Source organism: Haliaeetus leucocephalus, unplaced genomic scaffold, assembly GCF_000737465.1.
Source record: "Haliaeetus leucocephalus isolate CR32 unplaced genomic scaffold, Haliaeetus_leucocephalus-4.0 Scaffold605, whole genome shotgun sequence".
NCBI lineage: Eukaryota > Metazoa > Chordata > Aves > Accipitriformes > Accipitridae > Haliaeetus > Haliaeetus leucocephalus.
Window position 1 is genome coordinate 358875 of NW_010973041.1, and position 7420 is coordinate 366294.

A 7420-nucleotide genomic window follows, 5' to 3' on the forward strand; every position below is an offset into this window, starting at 1 on the left:
TGATTGGTAGTAAATTAAATTGATTTTGGTTTCTTCCTCAAATTGAGTCTGTCTTTTGCATGTGACCATAAGTGATGAATGATCCCTCCCTGTCCTTGTCTCAACCCGCGAGCCTTTCTTTATATTTTCTCCTCCTCATGCCACCGGGGCCAGGGAGAGGAGTGAGTGAGCGGCTTCAGGGTTCTTTGTTACCTGCTGGGTTTATATACAGAGAGGAGACTGAATGGAAGTGAGTGATTGTAAATAGCACAGGTGCACAAAGCAGGAGGCATGCCAGTATTAGCCAAGGACTGGGAAATACAGAATTGGTAGCCAGCTGATTCCTTGTAAAATTTTCCTCTGGGCTCCAAAAGAAATACCAGAGCTTGGAACTACATGAAGTGTCCAGATCAATGCAGGCCACAAGCAGAAGTTCCACTGCAGAGTAATTTCCAACATGCAAATAACAAATGCAAGAGGAAGACATACACCCACTCACACTTTTGTCCAACTGTCCCTCCAGTGTCATTCGTTAGGAGTTCTGCTTCATCTTGGCTCATGTGTCACAGGCAGCAGATCTCCTTCTGCTTTGACTGCAGAGACTTCTGGATCTGGACTCAGTAGCGTTCAGACCCAAACAGCCGTTGTCTATATTCCAAGCCAGCATCCCACACTTCCCTGTATCGTGAGCATTTGCGCTCTCTGACTGTGGAGTTGCTATTGTGTCTACCCTGCTTCCTACTGATTGTTTGGATGTTGTATTTTGCTTACTCCAGCTATTCAAGGCTTTTAAAGTCCCTTTCGCTTGGAGAAGAACTTCATTTATTTTGCTCGGATCATCCTCCATTGTGGATGTTCACAGTGTAATGTACTGATACCGATGCAATATTGCAGGTTCAAATATGGCACAAACAAGACTATGAAGCAAGCCATTAGATTTACCCTTTTTCTCCCTTTTCTATTTCCTCTATAACATTCTGTGCAGCCTAACATTGATCTATCTTGCTAACATGAGATAGCCCACTCATATCTCATTTTCACTTAGCTAACACTTTGTACTGTTTCATCCTAACAACACCCAAATCATCTCTCAGCATCAGCACACATGGCACATGACATCAGAATTTAGTTTTCACATTGGTATTCAAAACAGACCTGAAAGCAGTTGGGGTTCCCGGAACTGTAACCAGTAAGACAGTATTTTGTTTATCGAAACCAGCTGAGTGTCAGTAAGGGGAGGAATTAAATCAGGAGGTGCTCAGCACTGGGTGGGATCAGCCCTCTAAGATGGAAACTCTGGCTTGACTGTTTTAACGACTGCTTCCTCTCCTCGCTGTCATTGCAGTACTGGCTGAAGCAGGACAGTGCAAGAGAATTTAAATTAACATTTAATCACTCTTTTGCAAAAGTTTGCAATTGTTTATTTAGATAATTATCAAGCTCTCCAACACTTTTACTATGAATTGCCTCAGGCAATTTGTGGTGTAAAGCCATGCATGACTAGGCATACTTGGAAATACGTCTTCTGTCTGAACATCAGGGTGTCGTAAAACTTTAGGATGAAAAAATCAAACTTTGCATTGTCTGTTTTCAGTTAATTCTTGTAAATGAACAATAAAGTCATTGTTCCATAGCCTAATTCCTAGTACACAACTGGCAGTCTGGATCTCTTGACCTTTGTTGAACTGTATGGAAGAAAATAACACTAGTTTGGTGTTTTTACTGGAAGAGAGTACAAAGATTCTGTGTAGGTAAGAAAGCCCACACTTAACTCTGTATCTGTATTTTCTATTGCCTTTAGATTTTATTCTCATGAAACCAAGCAATAAGGAATAACTTTATTGCTCTTGTGTTTACCACTGAATACAGACCCTGCTTCCAGAAACCTTAGGCAGGTATGAATGACACTATGAATCTTCTGACTCACTCTTCTACTCAGGGCAGGGCAAGATAAATGCCTTATGGTCTCAGTAACAATACCAGAAAACAGAATGTTTTAAATTCATGTGGAATAAATCTAAGTGGAATCCAGAAGTTTCTCAATTTTTTAATTAACATCATCTATTTTTTCCATGGCTATGTAGACTGAGATTTTCTACAAATTGTTGTTGACTGACATGAAATGCGAATGCAACCTCTGCAAATATAATTTCTGTGAACGAGGTTGCTGGACTAGTCTGTTTGCAGGATGTTCTTTTTGAATACATACACCTCTCGGTATTTTCAAATGTCCTGCCTTAGGGCAGGCATTCCTCATTGAATCAGGTTTCTTCTGCACATTATTTAGCATGGAATTACTTAGCTTGACATTTGGTGAAACAGATTGCCTTGCTACTAGTGAACAGAACTGCATGAACGTTTACTGAAAACAACCACAGAAGGAGCATATATGCAAATTAAGTACATTGATAAATCGCAATAGCTTGTGTACTTCTGTACAGCTGTAGAAAAGAAATGGATGATGCAAATATGTAGAATATGTTGATGTCCACAGTGTTGAATAGCACTGCTTAAGGGAACAATGTGAGTTAAAAAAATCAGTGGTTTCTATGTACAACTTGAGAAAAAAATAATTAAGCTTGGGCACAATGTTTGATGCCCAAATTTAGCAACATACAGAACCAAGAATAATGCCTGTAGTAAGTGAAATGTATCTTAGATGACACATGAAGTCTGTCCAGTTGTGTGGTTTCTTACAGCATGGTTCCTCTAGCACAAGGAGAAAGACATTTGATCGCATGGAAATCTTTTCATTTGACCTTAGAATCTGTGTTTTATTAATTAGTGCTTTATAGGAAGCAGCTTTTGTATGGGCTTTTATCCACTGTGTAAGAAGGTCCTGAAATACATTTTATTTGTTTTCATACCGTGGTCAAACATTTAAAATCATTCTTTCGCATCTGCCTGAAGGTAAGCCAGGAAGATAAGCCAGTAGGAGGAAGGTGATGGTAGGAGTTACTTTCCCCTTAAAGTGCATGTGAAGAGGACAGTGGAATCAGCTCTGTCCTTGGACCTAAACCATATTTGATATATATTTGCCACTCCATGGTGTTATTAGTACCTTGGCTTGACTCTCAATTCCTTCTTCTGGCCCTTAAGCTGCTCAAGACCTAAGTTGTAAACAGATGTAAAAAACCCGTAAAGCTAGCAGTGTTCAAATGCTTGATCTCTGGAGGCAAGAAATGCCCTCTCTCCCATGATTTCCACCAAACAGTGTCCGCTGCCTAATTGTAAGTGCCACTGCTCATCAGCCACGTACATTGGGTGTCTGCAGGGATGAGTTTTGGTTTAGAAGCCAAAAAAAAATAGATCTGGGTTGACATGGGATGGGGTAGAGGTAAATGTCTGTTGAGCATCCTTTCAGACTTAGACAGACTCTGCCATGTTTGTCTCCCCTTTCTCTAGGAACCTATTCCCTGAGCTGGACCTCCCTTCTTTCCACCTGTTCTGGACACCCTGTGCTTCTGCCCCATCCTCCCAGCTCTCAACATGCCTGTTTTCTTACCTTTTTACCCAGTCCATGCTATCAACCACCAGCACCATGCAGAGAAAAAGATGCTTATCTTGGGACTTTCCCCACCTGGGAGATCAAACTCTTATGTTCTAGATTACCAGTCTCACCTCCTCAAGTAACAGTGTCTTTGTTCAGAAATCACGTGTAGGAGGCTGCTTCCTGAGGAGAGTGACTACATCAATGGCAACATGAGCTACCTAGTTCAGTGGTAGGAAGCAGGGTATTTCAAATACCATGACTTCTGCTGACAGTGTGAGCTGAACTCTAAATGCCTTGTTCCCTTGGTCAGTTGTGGAAATCCTCTCCCTGGTTGCACAGTCCCTGGCTGGAGCAGTAGGTGCAAACAGGGCTTCTCACAACCCAGCCTCAGTCTACCAAGAGCAATGCTGGGACTAGTGGCAAATATCTGCGCACCTTTCCGTGAGGCAGCCTGAAGCCTATAGTTGCAAGGTTCTTGGTTTTCAACTCTAAGGACCACTTCTCATTTTGCTTCCCCTTCTTGGGCTTTCTCCAGCACTTTCTTAGTGAGTGTTTCTACCAAAAGCGTGCAGGTACTCAGGAGTACATGGTAACAGAGAGAAATGTGGAGAGATTTGTCCTCTGATCTCTTTTCCACAGAGAAAAAGAGTGTTCCTTCTTAACTTCTGTTCATACAGAATCTTAAAGTATTCCTAACTCTTCTTCTTGTAAGTTTGGGAAAGAACGGGGGGGGAAAAAAAAAAAAGAGGAAGTGGTGAATTACTTCAGTGAGTGTCAGGTTAGGATTGATTGAGATGTGATTAAAAAAAATATGTACCTATAACCACTAGGCATATCAACCCTCACCTCTACTACTGGCGGTGATTGCCCCTCCAGAGCTCTTGTAAGATATGAATGTCTTCAGAGGTCCTCTCTCTAGCACCAGGTCCTGTGGCTTACCTGTCCCATCTTCAAATTCCTCACTTTCTTCTGTGAGGAGTCTGAGCATTTACATTTTCCTCCTGAGACTCACAGTGCTTGAGGCTTGTTTTCTATGTAAGTAGGCAGTGAGGTTAATGTATTTCCACGCCTATGGCCCAGGCAAGGTCAGGTGATGACTTTGTTTCCTAAAATAGTTCTTGTTTTTCACTTCTGTGAAGCTTTTAAAGACTGTGAACACAGTATGTAAAGCCTATGGACCTTTAGACACAATAAACTTAGGTGAATTTAAAGGGGATGATGCCTGTTGTAAAGTCTGGGAGTCATGTTCTCGAAGAGTAAATTTCCAGAATGTGTCATAGAAAACACTTTGTTTTTCTAAGTGCCATTACACCTGAAGGGATTTTCATTAAGTATAAAAGCTTGACAGAGGACACCACAGTGGAAGATATCTAGCCAAATTATGTAGATGCTGGCGTGCACATACAACTGAAGCATGCTTTGTAACACATACTGCTGCTGGGTCCTTGTCCAAAGAGCGAACATTTATGACAGAAAGGAAAGCAGCATAAAGCTGCTACCTCAATGTGATGAACCTATCTTTTTAAAGACCTTTTTATAGAGACAATAAAGTGGTGAATATTTTTTCACAGAGGCTGGGCTGGACACTGGGAGAGAAAACCTTTTTCTATACTTTCCTAAGCAGTGCGAAGTCTGCCTTTCCTCACTCTGGTGAATGCCTTGTCCATTCAGGCACTTACTGCGCTTACACCACCTCCGAAATCACCACGCGTTAAATCCATCCCAAAACCTCTTCATCCTCCTCTCTTCCGATGACTTCCCAAGGAAGTTTTGGGCTTCGGCAGCTCTGAGGCCAAAGCCCCTGGGAAAGTCACGCTCTTTCGGCACGGCTTTCCCGGGTTGGGAGAGGCTGCGTGGAAGCCCCGATGGCATGCCGGTGTGAATGCCACTCCTCCACCTGCCGTGTTTCCGAAGGGACTCGCCGGGGCTCCCACGGGGTAGGGGGCGCCTCCGGTGGGCAGCCTGTGGGCAGGGCGGCGGGCAGCGGGGGCCGGGGCCCAGCGGGGAGCGGAGAAGGCAGGGATGCTCCGGCCGGGGTCCGCCGGCATCTTGGGCGGGTGGGACCGTCACCCGCCCTCAGGCCCAAGCGTCGCAGGGCTCCCGCCCGCATGCATGCAAGCCGGAGGGGGGGTCGGGGGAGGAAAAAAAAAACCGCGTTCGTCCCGCCCGCCCTGCTCCCGCCCCAAACCGATTTGCTGAGCCCTCGTCCCGCCGGCCGCCAAACGCCCTCTGGGGCGGGGGTCGCTCTCCAGTTGGCCCCCGGAGAGCTAGGAAATAGCCCTTTTTTTTTGAGAGGAGTGATTTGGGTTTTTTTCCCCCTTCTATTTTAAAGAAATGAGCGGCAGAAAGCCGTTCCATGGCAAACAAAGCATTGGAGCGCTTCTTCTGGCCTCGTGGTCTGTGCCCTGAGCAAAGTGCAGGCTCCTAAGCATGGGCAACAAAAATACCAACTTATCTGCCGGAGTGGGAAAAAAATAGCCTTCAGGGATAGTATGCGCCCGTGGTGCCTTATTCTACAGAGTGTGTTGCCATCGGTCTTCTAGCAGGAAAAGAAAAAAAACTATTTCGCTTTTAAAGAGATCGTGAAGTCATGCAAAGGTACGAAGTGCAGCTGAGGTTTCCTGTTGCTCTGTAAGCCGTGTTTTAAATAAGAAAATTAACGAGTTTCATGGATGTTTTTAGCTCGAGTGTGTATGTGTGTAAATAATACACACCTGCGTATAAGCCCTGTCCATTCTACTTGCGTGAATGTGTTGTGTGACACAAAAAAATGTAAGCCAAGGACAAAGTCGATATAACACTGCCCAACACTGAGTAGTGCTGCGTACAGGGAAGTTTAATAGTTGAACACAAGGATTGGTTGGGGGTTTTTTTTGTTTGTTTGTTTTGGATATATATATACACATATATTTTGCACTTGAATAATAACACGTATTTCATCACACATAAGTGAACATTGGGTAGCCTATGGAAATAGCGTAGGAAAAACAGAGGCAATGCATGTGAAGAGATTCAGACTTATCTCGGTCATTTGGTTTTGTTTCCAAATATCTGGTTTAGAGACCCGGAAAGCTGACTTAAAAATACCGAGCTCGTTGCCCAGATCTTCTTTATCAGCGGGGTATCTCCAAATGTTAACACCACGCAGTAACTAAACGATTACCAATTGGTTTCTGGCATGGCTAGCCGTCCCTCAATACATCTCTACAAAATATTTGTAGTAGTTCCCAAATAGTAATCTCCATCAATGTTAAATATTTTAAGACTTTTCTAAATTGAGCGGGGCGGTGAGGGGAGAAGATTTGAAGATGACTTACATTTGTAAACGGGATGGTGACTGCCTTCACTATTTCGGAGAGCTATATAAAAGAATTTCAAGGTATCGCCAAAATGCAAAGCCCTCCGGGATTGTGCGATAATGAATAAAATCAGTACCGTCGTGAATGAGACAGGTATCCGATGGAGATCGGGGCAGCGGCTGGCAGGTCAGTGAGCAAGCCGCTAAGGGAAACGGAGCGTGCTCACTCCTCCAAACCGCATCAATTCCACCATAAATGGAGGGGGGTAAATGGCGAAATTGTTGCGGTTTTTTTTCACCCTGGAGTGCCGGACAACGGTTTGCCGGGGAGTCTGCGGCGGGGGGAAGAGCAGGAGCGCTCCCCGCGGCCGCGGTTTGGTTCTTTCCGATTTTTCTGGGAAAATTGAGCAGCACGCATGGCCTCTCAGAAGCGGGACACGGAGCGCCCGGGGTGTGCGGGAGGAGCTCTGGGGCAGAGGGACAGAGGATCGCCCTCCCCAGCAGCCGGGGCTCCCCGGAGCACCGCCAGCCGCGAGCGCTCGCCGGGTGCCTCGACGGCAGGGGGGACCTCCCCGGCAACCTGCGGCGGAGACGCGCGCAGGGGGCAACGGGAGAGAGAGGGTCTCGGCGGGGGGAGGCGGGGGAGGGCT